We start from the raw sequence: 18,910 nt of genomic DNA, 5'->3' as shown, positions 1-18,910 counted from the left end.
AGTGTGAAATTAAGTATAAGCAAATAAAATAAATCTTGATTTTTTAATATAAAAAAATTTCATTCTGATACCTTTAGGCTATTATATGCTAAGTTGTCCGCCAGTTCATCTTTCGATAGCACCGAAAGTCCATCTTCTAGCGTCGGGAATCCGAAGCTTTTGCCCATCTCCCGGCAGACAGAAATTTCCTTACTATCTGGGAGACAATACAAGAAATTTTCTTCTCCGCTGCCATTAAAAATCAATGCCCCCTTTGGGTATTTCAATTTTTGGGCATAAAATTGAGCTTCTCGCTTTTCTTTTTCAGACAACCTTTTTCCCGAAGCATGTCGTACAATATAATCGACAATTTCGGAAGATGCTTCGGGAGTAGGAGTGGCAGCTTGTTCTGACAGAGTCTGTTCTGAAGCTTCTTTTTCCAGGGATTTCTTCTTGGCGGGCTCTGAGGGCCCAGCTTCGGTTTCGGCATGACTTTTTGCAGCTTTGGCTTCAGTTTGTTTTGTTTCAATTCGCGTTTTTGAAACTTCGGCTGTTTTTCTTGGAGTAGAGCTTGTAGTCTTTATTTCCTCCAGTACATCTAGTACGTGGACCATCCTTTTCCTCTTCGGGGTAACTGTAAGATCTTTTTGTGCCTTCAGCACTGTCACCTCTGCCGAAGGACTTGTAACTTTTGATATCTTCGTTCTCTCGACCTCTGTCTCTTTAACATTATCGACCTTCAGCTCACCCAATTTGGCCAACAGTGCCTTCGGCGTTGCAGCCGGCTCTTCAGACTTCTGCATAAGCGCAATTTCTTTGGATTTGCTAGCCGAAGAGGTCTCACCGCCAAATTCGGGCACTGTGGCCGTTTCAATGTAGCATGGTCGGTGTGTGAGAACCTTCACATTTTCCTCTTCGGCGCAGGCTCACTAGAAGCAGCCGAAGCAACATCCTTCACAGGAGCCGCACCTTTTCTTTTCTGACCCTGTAGTGGGTAGCGGTAGTCAGGGTACATGAACCCAATAGCATCAAAAACTCTGTTTAGTCTCTTCTTTTTCTGGTTCCCGAAGGCCACAGACAATGCGTTATCTTCTGCTCTGGAGTACGGCCCAACCAATTCATCACTTGTAGCTTCGATACATTTCAACCAGTCATCATCCGGCTCAACAAACTTACCTTCATATCTGAATGTGTACTTTAACCGAACTAGCTCTCCTTCGACAGCCTTATCGACAGTCTCCTTCGGCATTTCCCACTTTTCTACAAGTGGCCATACTCTAAAAGCTATATGCTCCTGGATCAGGTCCCTTGTCCTGATGAAAGAACAAACTATGCCGAAGGCTCTTCGGCATCCTTCGGCCGCCTCGTCAATCTCTACCTTCGGTTTTCGAAGGCCGAAGCGCTGCCAGATAGGGCACATGATTATTTCTTTAATGTCTTCTCATGCCTTTAAATCATTTTTCACATAGAACCATTCCTTCATCCAGTCTCTGGGCCACCTCTTCCGAAAAGTCGGTACTGGGGAGCTTGAGCCGGAGCGGGCAACGAAGCTATAGCAGCCAAAATTATTATGATACTGCTCTTTACCCCAGGGCTTCGTCTCATATAGCAGTTCGTGCATACTACATAAGCCTTTTGCATTTGGCTCCAAGCCCTGGCTCCTCACAGCCCAGACGAAGATTCCCATTCTTATGATTGCTTCGGGAGTAATTTGGTGAAGAAAAATTTGGAATATCTTTAAAACTTCAACCACAAATCCGCTTAAAGGGAACCGAAGCCTAGCTTTGAAAAAGCTTCGGAAGATTATGACTTCATTATCTTCGGGAGTAGGAGCAGTCTTGTCTCCATTGTCAGCCCTCACCAGAGACATATCTCGAAAATATCTTCCCCTCATATTGTCAAGATGACTCTGCTTAATAGTTGATTTTCCGAAGACTGCGTGACTTGGTCGCCACGGTCGATCTTCAGAGTCCTCACCCCCACTTTCAACATCATAACTGTCACTATCACCAGTGTCTTCAGATAAACCTTCTAAAATGTCCCTAGTGATCTTCTCTGTATTTGTCTTTGCTATTGATTCAAGAAACCCAAGATTTTTCTCCTCAGAAAGGCTCAGCTTCGTTGTGGCAACAGCTTTTTTATCTTCAGACATCTTCGGAAATGTTGAAAAAGTACTCTCAAGGCTGAAGCTTAGAAAATTTAAAAACCAAGCAAGTGTTGGTGCGCAAGAGCTAAAAATTGGGAAAGCAAGAGCAGATGGCAAGAAGGCGTGTCAATTGTGCTCGTGGTGTGCTCTTATTTATACGCCTAGTGCGTTGCAAGTGGGAGGGCCCCGCTTGTCATTGACTGTTGCTATTCTAGCAAAGGGAAGGTGTTTTTTCGGACCTTCGGCTTAAGGCCTTCGTCCATATTGCAATCTGAATTTATCATTCTAACAAATTAATATTGCGAGGGGCTACTGTTGGGGGCCTTCGTCTTCCGAAGGTCCTCAAAAACATGATTTAACAATGTTTCTGGAGTATGATACATGAACAGGTACCTTCGGATTTATGTCAAAACCACAGTGTGAAGAAGCATAAAGAATACGAAGGATGGCGCATAGCCGAAGCTATGCGCAGAGGAGCTTCGGCATGTTAGCAGAAAAGGAAACCGACTTAAAGAGGAAAAGGCTATTTAGACCCTGATGGATTATTATAGAGTTATTAGCAAATGTAAAGGGCATGGGTGTAATTTTACATGGGCTGCGGCCCGTGCCTATAAATAGATGAACAATGCTCCCGTACTGTTCACGCTGACTTGGCATTTGCTTTTGCGTCACGCTTGTACTTTTACCTTCTTTCAAGCCGAAGGTACCTTTGTAACTTATTGTCATTTCTATTTTTCCATAATAATGAAATAGAAATGAGTTGATGGTAATACATAACTGTTTATGTTACTTTTTGTATTTCATATGTCTCTTCCATTATTTATATGTTATATTGACGAAGGTACGTCCTCCATAACCTTCGTTCGAAAATCATTATCTCTCAAGGGAAATAATGCTTCGAAGGACGAAGGACTTTAATGCTTAACATTTTCTGTGTTGCCTTGTTCTTAACTCATAGCATTTGAGAACAAGTCCCCAACATGTAGTGTATGCTTTGAAAATGAGCACTTGATTAGGTCATGTCCCTGTATTAAAGAGAATGGCTTGATTATTAATAAGGATGATAAACATTGTTTTAGATGCTCTAAGAAGGGACATTTAGTTAAGTCATGTCCCTATGTAAAACAAAAAAGGCATAGTTTTAGAATAGAAAATATTTACTAACCATGTAGCAAGCAAGAACAAGGAAAGAAGAAATCTTCAAGACAAGAAGATCGCCTTTGCTACATTTGCCGAAAGAAAGGACATCAATGTAAGGATTGTCCTATTGGTAACTATCTTGCCCCCAACTTGTCAATTGATTCATATGTAACCAGGCAATCCAAAATTGCAACTTGTGCTAGAAAGGTAATGAGTTTACCAAGTGCTAGCACAAAGGACATTTGGGTCCCTAGATCTTTATTAACTAACCTTGACGGACCCATCAAGAGATGGGAACCAAAATATACTTGACAAGCTTTGCTGGGGAAGGAGATGATATGAAGATTTGGAAGTACTTGAGAGGATCAATTCAATTCATAATGACTCAAGCTATCAATCTTACAATAATCTATGTCTTTAAGATTGACCCAAAGTTATTTTGAGTTATTATATCTACAACTCATATCATCTCGAGCAAGATTTTGATGTTGTAGGGAGTAAAGGATTATTCTGTGTGGGAAATCAAAAGCCTACAACATGGAGGAAAGCCAAAGGATGGTAACACTTATACCTTTAAGTGCAAGTATTTTCAATTGGTTATCATTTCTCTTGTGTCTTGTGTAGTCACATAGAAAAAGGAAGCACTTAAAATATCTTTAAATTATGTCACCATTCTAGAAAGTTCCTCTCACATGGTAGATTGCATTTTCATCATTTCTATATTATGGCAATCTACATGATTTAAAATTATTGTACCTCATGGCATGTTTTACACTAATCATCCTATTATTACCATGTTCTAGACATAGAGAGATACTCCAAGTTCCTAAAAATAAGGTGTCATGTAAGGAATTCGAATCCTTAGGACACTTATAAAAGGAAAGTTCTCTCTATGACTAGAATAATGAGACTAACGTTTCTTGTCTAATTGATCTAAATAGTCTCACTTATAGAGAATAAGTTTCTTTATGGAAATGCGTAATCTAATATGAAAAAAAATCAATCCAATGATTTATGATATATTTCCTCTTGCTTAAATTGGATATGATTCTTCTACTTTCATCGCTCTCCATGTCATGAATTAGATTTGTTCCCATAATCTTAAGAAATTGGCTATGCTTATGAGTTTAAACTGAGCATGACATGATAATCTAGTTCATGATATAAAGTTTCCATGCTTTAGTAATCTACCTTTCATTCCTTCTCAAAAAATATTACAAAAAGGGAAACAAGTGCTTGTGTTACTAATGACATATCTCTTGAGCATATTTATGAAAATCTACGAGAGAATAAGCGCATGTTCAATTTATTAAAAGACACAAGCCTCAAGGGTTGATCTTCACCTAAAAGAAGAAAGGTAAAAGCAAAGGTATGGGAACTCATCTTCTTAATCAACAATAGTTCCCATCAATTGATATTTGTTCTATATTATCATATTCCACCTAGGAAAAGAATAGATTTCTTATTGGACTAAAATCAGCTAGAAGTGCATTCAATTCTGTTTTCATAAATGCATTAGTCCATTAGAATATAATTCATGCCTTTGCTATACCTGTTCTCACATTGATATGCTTCTAAGTTATGTTAATAAATTCAATATGAAGAAGTAAAATTCCTATGATTGATTAGAAATGTTAAAAGGTGCATATTCCCCTTTTCTAATGATGTGCACTAATATTAAGGATTTTACTTCATGTCTGTGTGACTTGTGGATGATGAATTGTTTATATCTCTTATCTAAAGAAATCATCATTTATCTCCCTTGTGCTGCTAATATCCCTTTTTGAGTATTTTTTTAATAAGCTTGAAAATAAGGGGACAACTACAAAGGGAGGACACTCAAATGAAAAAGAAGACATCAAGAACAACAACACCTACTTAGACAGTAAAATCATCAAATGATCAATGGTGTGGTTGTAAGTATTCTAAACCTTTTGACTGTTAAGAATACCAGACATAAGTTGATTATTGGAAATATTACATGCCTTGATCAAGATGTTCATAGAATTCCCCTATTTTTCGTTAAAAGAGAAGTGCATTCAAACTCTTGATGCATACCTTTAGGGGGAGCTCCATTTCTATATCTTGATCATATTGAAACTAACATTTTCTCTTAGTAATTTCATAAAGTCTCAAGTATGAGAATAAGTTTCTCATGAAGTATGCTGCTTCAATTCAATCCAATTTGGTAAAGTAATATCACTTTTAATCAAGGATTGTAGCTTTTATTGTTAAAGTAGCATATTTACTGGATTCTCATATTTTAAGCATATTTGATATTCTTATGTTGTTCTTTTGATCGCATCTGTTATTCATTGAATAACTTCAATTGACACTTATGTTGCTTAGTGCCTCATATACTATCAATCAATATCTCTCTTGATATGCACTAAGTTAAAAGGAGAATTCAGGATAAATTTATGCAATTTGTGATCTACTTGATATATGATAGCTATAACTTAGAAAAGGATCACTAGTTGTAGAACTCTCTCTTATGCAAAATATTTCCATACATTGTCTTGAATATAGGTCTTAAGTAACCAAGACTAAGGACAAAACACAATGAAGAGAGCATCTCTATATGAAGGTACATAAGGGTAAACTACTTCCTCTCATTTACACATGTACCTAAATCTTCCTATACATTCCTTGCATATCTTGTATAAAAGGAAGAGAAAGCATGTCTATGCATTATCCCTGCTTCATACCTAGTTTAACCTCTCAAAAATTTCATTCCTGCATTAATGCATTTTTGTTAAAACTGGGTGAAGTGATTTTATTGTCAAAGAGCTTAAAGCTTAACCTTGTAACGAGGATAAGCTACCTTTGTTCCAAAGGTGGAAGCTCCTTAAGCCTCTTTGAAATCCTTAAGGTAAATGCTTAAAATGTTTATAAAATGCTTTCATAAGTGCAAAGTCTGTCGTGAGCATCACACTTATATTATGACACAATGCACTTCACATTGTCTATGATATAGATATGTTCTCATTAACCTCATTTTGTGCATTTGGCATTTAAGGCCAAAATATGTATTCCTCTCAAGGCACATATTTAGGGGGAGCAATCTATATTATATAGAACTATGATAAACCTTAATTGACATATCTTTTGATCATATCTCTTTCATTTGATACACATCCATATTTCTTATTCTTCATGTGCCAAGGCTAAGACTAATAAGCTTCCATGAGTATTTCTTGTATTAGTCTTAGATTGAAAGGAAAATGGAGTATTCGGCAAAGACAACGCTTCCACTCAACTCCATCGGTATTATTTACCCTTTGTCGGTACTTCGCCATCTCTCCAATTGGTATAATCTTTCACTTATATTTCTTTTATCAATGGGGGAGAAAAGATAAAAGGGCTCACAAAGTCTCCGTTTTTGGCGATTAATGCAAAGGGGGAGAGAGTATTAGTCCAAAGCAAAAGGACTGTACCACCACCCTATTTTTTGAAAACGTTTTAAACTATTTTATAACAAAGGGGAGAACTTATTCAAGAAGAGTTTTGGAAATGGCCAAAGGAAAAGCATTTGGAAAAAGGAAAAATCTTTAAATCTTAGAAATGCTCTTAAAATTTCATTCTTGTACCTTGGGCCATACGCAAATAACTTTGAAAAAGATTTATCAAAAGTTTGCAAAAACCATCACATGTGGTGCAAAAGTGGTCCAAAGCTACAATCATATCAATATCACTCATATGCACTTAATACCACTTTTATTTTAGTAGCTTATGAACACTTGACCAATTGCAAACTAGTTACATTTTTATACTTCATATTTGCTTTGGTTTGTGTTGGCATCAATCACCAAAAAGGAGGAGATTGAAAGGGAAATGGCCTTAAACCATTTCTTATATTTTGGTGCTTGATGACCATCACAACCATTCAGACTAACTAGTTTGCCTAGTCTTTGATTCACAGGTTCATAAGATTCAACAGTTCAGTTTCTTAGTCAGAATCAGCTCAGACTCAACCAAATAGGGGTAAAACATGGAATAGATGAACTACCAATAATTCTACTCTTTGGATAAGTTCAAAATACCCCGAGGAACGTATTCAACACTTCTAGAAAGGTTGGGAAGCTCAAAATCAACATATCGCTATTTTGGAGCCAGTTTGAGCAAAAGAAGAAATATGAGTGAAAGGATCAAAATGTTCATGATCCATGACTTAGACTAGATGGAAAACCACTTGAGATATTTTTCTAAGTCATAGGATCTCTCTCAAGTTTAGCCAAAGCAAATTGGACAAGATTGTTCAAAGATCAACGGGAAGTCAGGAACTCAAGTTCTGAATTTGCCTAGCGCGGACCGTCCGACCCCTTCTGGCGGACCGTCCGTGACACCGTTTCGACTTCGGCCAGGAACTAAAAATCATGGATAGTCTCACTAAACCACGGACTGTCCGGCTATATAGTGCGGACCGTTTGACTATAATTCACGGACCGTCCGCATGTGAAGACCTGGTTCAGCCCGAAGGTGACAAGTTGAGCCAAAGGAATTATAGAGCTGACGCGGACCGTCCAGGACCAAGGGTGGACCGTCCGCATGGTGTCACCGAGGCATATAATCGTCGATCTAGCCGTTGACCTGTGAGGCGTATCCGTTGAAGATGTCAGAATCGACCGTTGGAGGGTCGTGGACCGTCCGGGCCCTAGCCTCGGACCGTCCGCGAGTGCAATTTCTGGCAGATGCGCCCCGACGACTATATGGGTGGTTGAGGGCTATAAAAGCCACCCCAACCAGCCCATTCACAAGCATTCATTGATCCATTTCATACACAAGAGTTGGGTATTCACTCCTATCTACTAGAGCAACACTTCTATACACATCAAAGCCTCACAAGTGCCACAAAAGAGAGATCAAGCAAGAAAGAGCTATTCGTGTGCGTTTAGTGATAGTGCCTTGTGAGAATTATTGAGAGAAAGTGTGTGCTACCTCTTGTGATCATTTGAGCGTGGAGTTTTGACTCCCATTTATTGTAAAGCTAGCAAGAGCCCCTTATCTTTGTGGTTGGCCTTGCAGAGACTTCGGTCTCTTGTTGACAAAGAAGAAGAGCTCGCCGGTCTTGGTGATCGGTGGAGAGAGGGAAAGGGTTGAAAAAGACCCGTCCTTAGTGGACTCCTCAATGGGGATTAGGTTCTCGAGAACCGAACCTCGGTAAAACAAATCACCCGTGTCTCTTGTGCTTATTGCTTTTGATTTGTTTGTTTTCTTCCTCTCTAAGTTCTCTTGCACTATTCCTTGCTAATATTATTTTGTGTTGGTTCAAGTTAAATTTTCATTTAGAGAAGCAACGCCTTGCAAGAAAGAATTTGCATTATTCCTCCTTTTACCTAAGCCCTCTTGCTTTATATTCCATAAACTTATTAGTTGTATTGATTTGCTAATTCCGCTTTCTTTGAAAGCAACACTCTTTACAAGCAAGGGACTTAGTTTTACACTCCGATAATTGTGCATCTTGTTCCAATCACTAATCAAGGGATCTAGTTTGTGTTTAGAGTTATAATTTCCAGGTTTCGCCTATTCACCCCCCTCTAGGCGACTTTCAATGTGGAACACACAGATATTATCCTACCCTTGCTAATCAACTCACAAGAAATGACTGAGCAATGAGCAGACCTATTGTTGCTAAGAAAGCACACTACACACTTGCATATTGTAGACACCTTTTTGGAGGCGTCAATTACTCAAGAGAACCAGCGGCGGTGCTCTCTGGTCAGGCGCGGACGGTCCGCGGCCAGGGCCGGATGGTCCGCGACCTGGCGCGAGGCGGTGGTGCTCTCTGGTCAGGCGCGGACGGTCCGCGGCACAGGGCCGGACGGTCCGCGACCTGGTGCAGGAGCTCGGGTTCCCTGCCTGACGGTCGGACGGTCCGCGCCCTAGGGCCGGACGGTCCGCGCGTGCGCAGGGGCGGCGGAAGATCGCCGGCGGCGCCTGGATCTCGCTCCCGGGAGGGACCCCGTCGGGGAGGAGAGATCCTAGGAGTTGTCTAGGCTCGGGTAGACCGACCTAGACTCCTCTAATCGACGTAGAGTCGAAGAGAGACAAAGAATTTGGGGATTGGAAGGCTAAACTAGGGCTAAACTAGAACTACTCCTAAGATAAAATGCGAAATAGAAGTTGTATTGATTCGATTGATGATTACAAATCGGCCGTAGACCTCTCTTTTTATAGAGGAGGGGGGCTGGACCCTTTACACAACCGGATTCTGAGCTAAATCCGCGAATATAGCTAACAAACATAGCATAAAACTCGGAACCCTAACCTATTCTGCGCAGGCGCGGACCGTCCGGCCCACAGGCGCGGACTGTCCGGACCGCGGACCGTCCGGCTCCAGGGCCGGACCGTCCGCTTGGCTCTTTTTGGTGCCAAACATATGCCCCCCTGCCTTTTGGTGGGGCTAGGCTAACCAAAAGCATCTTAACTCGATGTGATCACATCGGTTTTCTTTAAGCATCTTGCCACATACTAGGATGGTACTGCTTGAGGAAACGCCCATTCAAAGCTTTGGGTAAATCCTTGCCTTGTAATGTTTGTAGCAAATAGGCGTTACCAGATATAACCTGTTTTACTTTATAAGGACCTTCCCAGCTTGGCGACCATTTTCCAAACTTCCGGTCTTTATTCCTTAGAGGCAGGATGGTCTTCCACACCAGATCCCCTACTTGAAATGACTTTGCTTTGACCTTCTTGCTGTAGGCCCTGGCTACCATGATCTTGTCCTTTTCTATTGCTCCCAAAGCTATCACCCTCTTGTCGGTCACCTCATCAATATTATCCATCATCGAATTGTAATAATCAGTGATGGCTAGATCATTTTGTCTGGCGAACCTGACAACATTCAAACTTATTTCCACAGGCAACACTGCTTCCTGCCCATAGACAAGCTCAAAAGGAGACACTTTAGTAGCACTATGTTTAGATATCCTGTGAGCCCATAAAGCTTCGGACAAAATCTTATGCCAATGCTTAGGATTATCAGATATATTCTTTTTTATCAAGTTGATCAATGTCCTATTACTAGACTCGGCCTGTCCATTGGCCTGAGCATAATATGGAGATGAATTAAGCAACTTAATTCTATATAATTCAGCAAATTCACGTACCTCCTTTGACATAAAAGAAGTCCCTTGATCTATAGTCAAGGTCTGGGGAATGCCGAATCTATGAATAATATGCTCAGTTATGAACTCAATTACCTCCTTGTGTGTCATGTTCTTCAGAGCAACGACTTCAGTCCATTTGGTAAAGTAGTCAGTGGCCACTAACACGAACCGATGCCCTTTTGATGATGAAGGATGAATTTCTCCAATAAAGTCTAATCCCCATCCTCTGAACGGCCAAGGCTTGATGATAGGATGTAATTCAGCTGCAGGGACCAACTGTAGGTCACCGAATTTTTGACACACTTGGCAACCCTTGTAGTACTTGAAACAATCAGCTATCATACTAGGCCAATAAAAACCGGACCTTCGCAACAACCACTTCATTTTTGGAGCTGATTGATGAGTACCACAAATCCCTTCATGTACTTCGGCCATGGCTAATATAGCATCATCTGGGCCCAAGCACTTAAGCAGGATGTCATTGACTGTTCGGCGGTAAAGTTCGTCACTCATCAAAACATACTTGAAAGCTGTTCGCCGAATGTTCTTATCTGTTTTGATATTGGGATTTTGTAAATAATTAAGTATAGGTGTCCTCCAATCTCTTGCATCGGCTTCATTGTCAGCCGAATCGATTAAGAGAACATTTCTGGTAACCCCGGACGGTCCGGCGCCATCACGCGGACGGTCCGCGACCTAGGAATTTGGCTCTGCACTGGTTATCAGATTTTTAGTTTTGTGAAACTTCCCTCTCTTTATCCGATAACCTGATGCATCTTGTGCCAAATCGTTAGCTCTATGATTCTCGACTCTAGAGATATGCCGAATACTGAATTCGTCAAAAGAATAAATTATGCTCCAACATTTCTCAAGGTAACTATTTAGAGTACCATCAAAACATTGATATTCTTCTAACACTTGTTGGACAACCAGCTGAGAATCACCAAATACCTTCACATGTTTTACTCCCATACCATTTAAAAGTTCTAAGCCGAATAGGAGGGCCTCATATTCAGCTTGATTATTAGTGCAATAAGTTTTCAATCGGCTAGAGAAGTCAAAGGAGACATTACTTGGTGAAACAAGCACAATGCCAATTCCTTGCCCTTCATTGCAAACCGATCCATCAAAATATAAAGTCCAAGGAGTAATAGTGAGGTATGACATGTCTAGTTCATGGATATCATTAACCCGATGTTCTACAATGAAATCCGCTATGACTTGGCCTTTCATAGATTTCAATGGTTCATAGGCCAAGTCATATTCTATGAGTGCATAAGCCCACTTACCAATTCTACCACTCATAATTGGGTTATGCAACATATATTTGATCACATCGGCTTGACCAGAAACAGTGCAACAACTAGAAAGTAAATAACATCTACATTTGGTGCATGCAAAAAACAAGCATAAGCATAACTTTTCAATAAAAGTGTACCTTGTTTCAGCATCCACCAACCTTCGGCTTAGATATGTCACCACATGCTCCTTCCCCTCAGTTTCTTGTGTCAGAACAGCCCCAACGACCTTATCCTCAGCTGCAATGTATAATCGGAATGGTACTCCTGCTCGTGGTGCTTTTAATACGGGAGCCGAAGATAAGTATTTTTTTATGAGATCAAATGCTTCTTGCTGTTCTGCCCCCAAGCAAATTCGGCATCATTCTTAAGCCGAAGAATAGGGGTGAACGCATCAATCTTCCCGGCTAGGTTAGAAATAAACCTTCGTAAATAATTCACCTTGCCGAGAAACCTCTGTACCTCGACCTTATAGGTCGGAGGTCCCACATTCCGAATAGACTTGATTCGGTCAGGGTCTATCTCTATACCATGTTCATGTATGACGAATCCTAAAAACTTACCAGCCGACACTCCAAAAGCACATTTACGTGGGTTCATTTTCAAACCATACTGACACATTTTATCAAAGGCTTTGCGCAAATCAGCTATATGAGAACTAAACTCAACCGATTTGACTACAATATCATCAATGTAAACTTCCACAGTGTTTCCTAATAATTCATGGAAGATCAAATTCATAGCCCTCTGATAAGTAGCACCAGCATTTTTCAGACCAAATGTCATGACAACCCACTCAAATAAACCAATGAAGCCTGGACATATAAAGGCCGTTTTAGACGCATCCTCTTCGGCCATGAAAATCTGATTATATCCGGCATTACCATCAAGGAAGCTAATAATTCTATTTCCTGATGCATTATTGATTAATGTGTCGGCTATGGGCATGGGGTATTCGTCTTTAGGAGTTGCTCTATTTAAATTGCGAAATCAATGCATACTCTAAGTTTACCTGACTCCTTCTTCTCCACCGGCACAATATTGGAGACCCACTCTGCGTATCTGCAAGGTCTGATAAAATCAGCTTCTAGCAGCCGGTGGATTTCGTCCTTGATGCGTGGGAGAAGATCTGGACAAAATGTTCTAGCTCTTTACTTGAAAGGTCTGAAACCAGATTTAATAGGCAGCCGATGCTCTACGATCTCTCGACTCAATCCAGGCATCTCAGTATAGTTCCAAGCAAAGCAATCTGAATATTCCTTTAATAGACCGATCATCTCATCTCTAGGATCGGTCTCCAGGGTCTTGTTTACAAAAGTCGGCCTTGGAGTTTTACCATCTCCTATGTCAATCTCCTCCAAAGGATCGGCCGATGTAAACCCCTGTCCTAGTTTATCAAGATCTCTGAATTCCTATATCATGTTCCCCACAGAGGAATTAGAAGATCTTTGTGTGACGACGGACTCTCCGGTTTCGGGGACCGGATCATCCGTGATACTGTCCTTTTGCTGTGATATATGTTCGGTCTTAAAGCCCGAACCCTTTTGTGAAAGACCAGACCATCCGGCCTTGGAAGCCTAACTGTCCGTGGCTAGAGACTCATGAATTTTGTGTGTATTCATCATTTAAACTTCATTTAGTATTTAGTCGATTCTCCATCGGCTCTAGCATTACAGGAATGAAGCCTTTCTTATCGATACTTATGAATTGATAATCAGAAAAATCTACTCCTGTGAGACATGTAGCAGTCTCATAAGTCCAGAGTACAGGGGCATCGGCCACAGCGATGCAGGCCGATACATCAGCATGTACTTGTTCTATGTCATCGCCTACCCATTGTATTAGCATTTGATGTAATGTAGAAGGTATACATTGATTGGCGTGAATCCAATCTCTGCCTAGAATTAAACTGTAATTTCCTTCTACATCAGCAACGAAGAATGCAGCAGCAAGGGTCTTAGTCCTGATGGTTAATTCAACGGACGTGACTCCCCTGGCTTTGATCGAACTATCAGTTCCAACACCGCTGAGGGTCATGTTGGTCTTGACAAGTTCGTCATCTTGTTTACCTAATTTTCTGTATAATGAATAAGGCATTAGATTTACAGCCGCCCCTCCGTCTACCAACATCTTAGCAATCGGTATCCCATCAATGTGACCGCGCACTAAGAGCGGCTTTAAATGATTTACCGATTCCTTTGGTTTAGTAAAGGCGGCTTCTTTAGGACCAAAATCAAACTGGGCAACAACAGGTTCATCGTCGTTGATGATAGTACAATCGGCGGAAAATGTAATAATATTTACATCCATACCTGGGCGTTCTGGAGAAGCCTCGTAGTCGACCAGGTCTTCTCCCAGCAGGTCGTCCTCTTCCATTGATGTTGTCGTGTCGTTGGAGGCCTCCTGGTGAACGGCGGACGGTCCGCACGCGGGGGCCGGACGGTCCGCGCCTGGTGCATGTTGTCCAGAGGCTTCCTGGTGAACGGCGGACGGTCCGTTCGCGGGGGCTGGACGGTCCGCGCCTGGTGCAGGTTGACTTTCTATTTCTATGGCCGTTTGTTTTTTCTCAACGGCCTTCGGTCTCCATTTCTTTTGCGGTGGCGGGTATAGTGGATGTGTGTCATTAAATGTCTTTTCCGCCTCCTTCTCCTGGCTCTCCTTTGCTCTTAGGCGCTGTAATTTTCTCTTTTGGGATCGTGTCAATCCCGCTGGGCACCATCGATGCATGGAGTATTTTGGATCGGCTGTTTTGATGGTAGCCGTATCCTTTTCGGTTGTGTTGGCCGATTTGCCGAAAATCATCGGCCCTTTATTATCTTCTTGTATGACAACATCTGCAGTGCCTATTTTGATGATGTCCTTTTTTGTTGTTTTTTGAGTTGCTGCAGGCATATGCCCCCCTGCCGGATTGGTCGGCCTAGGAGGCCGAGTAGTCCGGCAATCTTGTTGGGCCTGTGCCTGGTGACCGGATTCAGCAGCGCTCAATCGGTCTTGCACTGGCGGCGCCAACCTATCAAAAAACGGATGTTTGGGGTGCCCCCCAGGCGGGGTACTGTGGCATTCCAAATGGATATGGTGGCATGCCCCACATTTGATTTGGGACATATGGTGGAGGTAAGTATGTGTATGAATATGGCATAGATGGATAAGGAGGTGGAGGGGTCCATGTCGGTATGTTAGGTCTCAATTGTACAATAGGACCTTTCATTTCTTTCGATTGGTGAGGTGGTCCAATCGGCCTGACCTGACGTTGCTCATGAATGGGTGAGCGGGGTCGCTTCGGTGGCCGGTCACTGGGGCCGGCCTTCTTTTTCACATATTTAGACAACAATTGATCGAAAGTCGGGCCAGGCTTGATCAGCCGACCAGCTGCTTTAAATGTATTTGTTTTCCACGTACCTATCTCTGGTCGTCGTGGTTTGAAGGTACGTGGTCGCTGCGAGTCTTGAGCATGGCCGGACCGTCCGCCAGAGTCCTCCGGACCGTCCGGAGAAGCGTCAGACCGTCCGCGTCGGGACGGCGGACTGTCCGTGATGCGCAGCACGGGTTCCCGCAACTGTCTCCCTGTCTGCGCTTGCCCCCCAGTGCTAGAGGCTGTGATGGTCACCTTCAGGGTCTCCCCTCCATCGGGAGTCTTCTCAGCCACCACTTTCCTGCAAGAAACTTTACAATCCCCATCGGCCTTTTTAGCATTGCCGATGATTGTTTCCTTGCCTTTGCCTTTATCGGCTGTATTTGGCCGAACCAGGACTTTCTTGCCCTCGAAGTCAATCATGTTCATCGGAAAGGGCTCTGTATCCACCTGCATTTCCTGAAATTTCAATCATCCTTCGTTAATGGCCGATTGAATCTGTCGCCGAAATACATTACAATCATTAGTGGCATGAGAAAATGAGTTATGCCACTTGCAGTACGCACGACGTTTTAGCTCGTCGGCGGATGGAACAATGTGATTTATTTTAATATTGCCATTTTTAAGTAACTCATCAAATATTTTATCACATTTACCAACATTAAATGTAAACTTTACCTCCTCTTGCCGTTTCTTTTGAACCGGCTGTAAGGAAGCACAAGCCGAAGATTTGGCCTGCTTTGGCCAAACCATTTCAGCAGCGTACACTTCTGCTGATTCGTCATCTGAGCTACTTTGGTCGCATTCTACTATGTGTACGTTGTGACGCATTGTTTTAGCAGTTTCTTTGCTCCGGCTTTCGCAAGCCAAAGCTCTCTGTTGTAACTGTGCTAGTGTAAAAAATTGGATGCCTTCTAATCTTTCTTTTAAATAATATCGCAGACCATTAAAGGCTAATCCTACTAGCTGTTTCTCTGCTAAATGAATTTGAAAGCATCGGTTTCTTGTATCTCGGAATCTCCGGATGTAATCATTAACCGATTCATCTTTTGTCTGTCGCAACGACACTAAATCTACCAAATCCAACTCATAGTCTCCGGAGAAAAAATGATCATGAAATTTTTGTTCTAGATCCCCCCATGATGAAATGGAATTAGGAGGTAAAGTGGCATACCATGCAAACGCGGTTCCTGTTAGCGATAATGAAAATAAACGTACGCGAAATGCCTCTGTGTCGGCCAATTCTCCCAATTGTGCTAAGAACTGGCCTACATGTTCGCGTGTGTTTTTCCCTTGATCACCCGAAAATTTTGCGAATTCGGGTATCCTGGTTCCCTGTGGGTATGGTGGTGATCAAATCGACTGTCATAAGGTTTCCGATATGATTGCCCCCTAGGGACCATGCTTACTCCGAGCTTATCTCGGAACGCCCCGGCTATTTCTTCCCTTACTATATCAATGGCAGCCGGTGCGAGACCACCGGCTCTCTGGTCAAACATAGGTGGGGTTGGCTGGATATTAGCATGTTGTCTTTCCCCCCATTGGTTTGAGTTACGTGGTGCATTTTCATTTGCCCTATATGGGTCATAGGTTTGATCGTTTCTTTCCGGCCTCCTGGGTGGGGCCGGAAAGCTTTCCTGGGCTCTGGATCTTGAATTAATGGGTTGATGCATTGTATAGTGTGATGGGAAGTGCTGCTGGGACGGGTGAGGATTCCGGTAACAATCCTCCTCAAAAAGGTCATGTGCGGACTGTCCGGACATTGGCCCGGACCATCCGTGATTATGTGCGGACCGTCCGTTGTTGTACGCGGACGGTCCGACTGGGTAGTTTAGATTCTGTGTCGTGTGTGGTGGTTCGGGCACATATCTAGGTAACTCATTAAAAATCGGCCCGACTGTTGTTGGTCCGGACGGTCCGCGCTCACGTGCGGACGGTCCGGGCATGTGCAGATCGGCTGATTTGCTGCCGATTTGCGGTTGCTCAGGGTATGTGTCCATCGGCATCCCATAAAGGGGTTGTGACTGGTCGTGACAACCTGTAGCCGATGTGTTACGCGTGTTACCTCCTAACTCAACCTCGTGCGAAGGAAAATTTGTGATACTAGATTTATCAAATGCACGTACTAGTCTCTTAAGATCGCTTTGCATACCCCCTATGATGTTCTGCATTTGTTCACGCTGATCTTCTACATAATTTCTAAGAGATTGCAGATCGTTGGTATTACTTACATTGGGGATATCTGGCGTGGGTTGGAGCGAAGCCGGATCCGTCGCCCGATGTCGGACGACCTTGTTGTTCCTGTCCACTTTGAAGTTGGCCAAGAACTTTGCTTTCGCCTCTTGGATCATCCGCTCCTTGTGCTCCTCGAACTGGAGCTGCTCGTCAGCCGGCAAGGTTTCCCAAGTCGGCTCTATGATGTTGCTTGGAGAAATATCAGAGCTATCCCTTGAACCGGCCATTGAGGGCCGATTTGATGAGCTTAGATATGTATGTCCCCAGTGGAGTCGCCAAAAAGTATGTTGACACCTTTTGGAGGCGTCAATTACTCAAGAGAACCAGCGGCGGTGCTCTCTGGTCAGGCGCGGACGGTCCGCGGCCAGGGCCGAACGGTCCGCGACCTGGCGCGAGGCGGCGGTGCTCTCTAGTCAGGCGCGAACGGTCCGCGGCACAGGGCCGGACGGTCCGTGACCTGGTGCAGGAGCTCGGGTTCCCTGCCTGACGGCCGGACGGTCCGCGCCCTAGGGCCGGACGGTCCGCGCGTGCGCAGGGGCGGCGGAAGATCGCTGGCGGCGCCTGGATCTCGCTCCCGGGAGGGACCCTGTCGGGGAGGAGAGATCCTAGGAGTTGTCTAGGCTCGGGTAGACCGACCTAGACTCTTCTAATCGACGTAGAGTCGAAGAGAGACAGAGAATTTGGGGATTGGAAGGCTAAACTAGGGCTAAACTAGAACTACTTCTATGATAAAATGCGAAATAGAAGTTGTATTGATTCGATTGATGATTACAAATCGGCCGTAGACCTCTCTTTTTATAGAGGAGGGGGGCTGGACCCTTTACACAACCGGATTCCGAGCTAAATCCGCGAATATAGCTAACAAACATTGCATAAAACTCGGAACCCTAACCTATTCTGCGCAGGCACGGACCGTTCGGCCCACAGGCGCGGACTGTCCGGACCGCGGACCGTCCGGCTCCAGGGCCGGACCGTCCGCTTGGCTCTTTTTGGTGCCAAACACATATCAAAATAGTCCCAAGAAACGATGTCGTTGTTGGTTGTTGTTGATGCTGAAGTTTCCTCCTATCAGAGCCACACGATATCTTGTTCGCGTTAGCCAACGCCCACCTGTTAAAATCCGGTGATGACAACAGTTGCTTCATAGCTTCCTTCATCTCCAATCTTGCGAATGTTGCGTATTCCTCTTTTGAGAATTTCCTCCTCTCTAGGTTAGTGTGAAACGTGGAATAGAAGCTATCCATAGCAGCACCTTGCGACAAAGACTTTGTTGAGCCTGGATAAGCAAGATAACAAGTTGTTCACTTAGTTTGAGAACATTAAGCTAGGGCATCATATAGGTACAATTACAAGAAGTTACAAACCTGCAAGACGTGAGTTTCTTCTTGGTGTATGTCTCTAGTATCCACCATCAAGTTTCCCAAATCCATCTTGGCGACCTCCATTCACACTAGAATAAGTGTGCATAGTTTTGTGCTTGTTTTCCTATCAAAAAACATATAAATAAAAAAGTAATACTTTATTAGAATGTGTATTCCTATCAATTGGAGTTGCCCATCATGGAAGAAACATAGCATAACTTATATACCACTTATTGAAAATAAAGAAATCAAATTGCATTTCGGCAACTGAACATATTATCAGAAATCTC

This window comes from Zea mays, chromosome 10 (assembly GCF_902167145.1).
Source record: "Zea mays cultivar B73 chromosome 10, Zm-B73-REFERENCE-NAM-5.0, whole genome shotgun sequence".
NCBI classification, from domain to species: domain Eukaryota; kingdom Viridiplantae; phylum Streptophyta; class Magnoliopsida; order Poales; family Poaceae; genus Zea; species Zea mays.
This window is presented reverse-complemented; position numbering follows the sequence as displayed.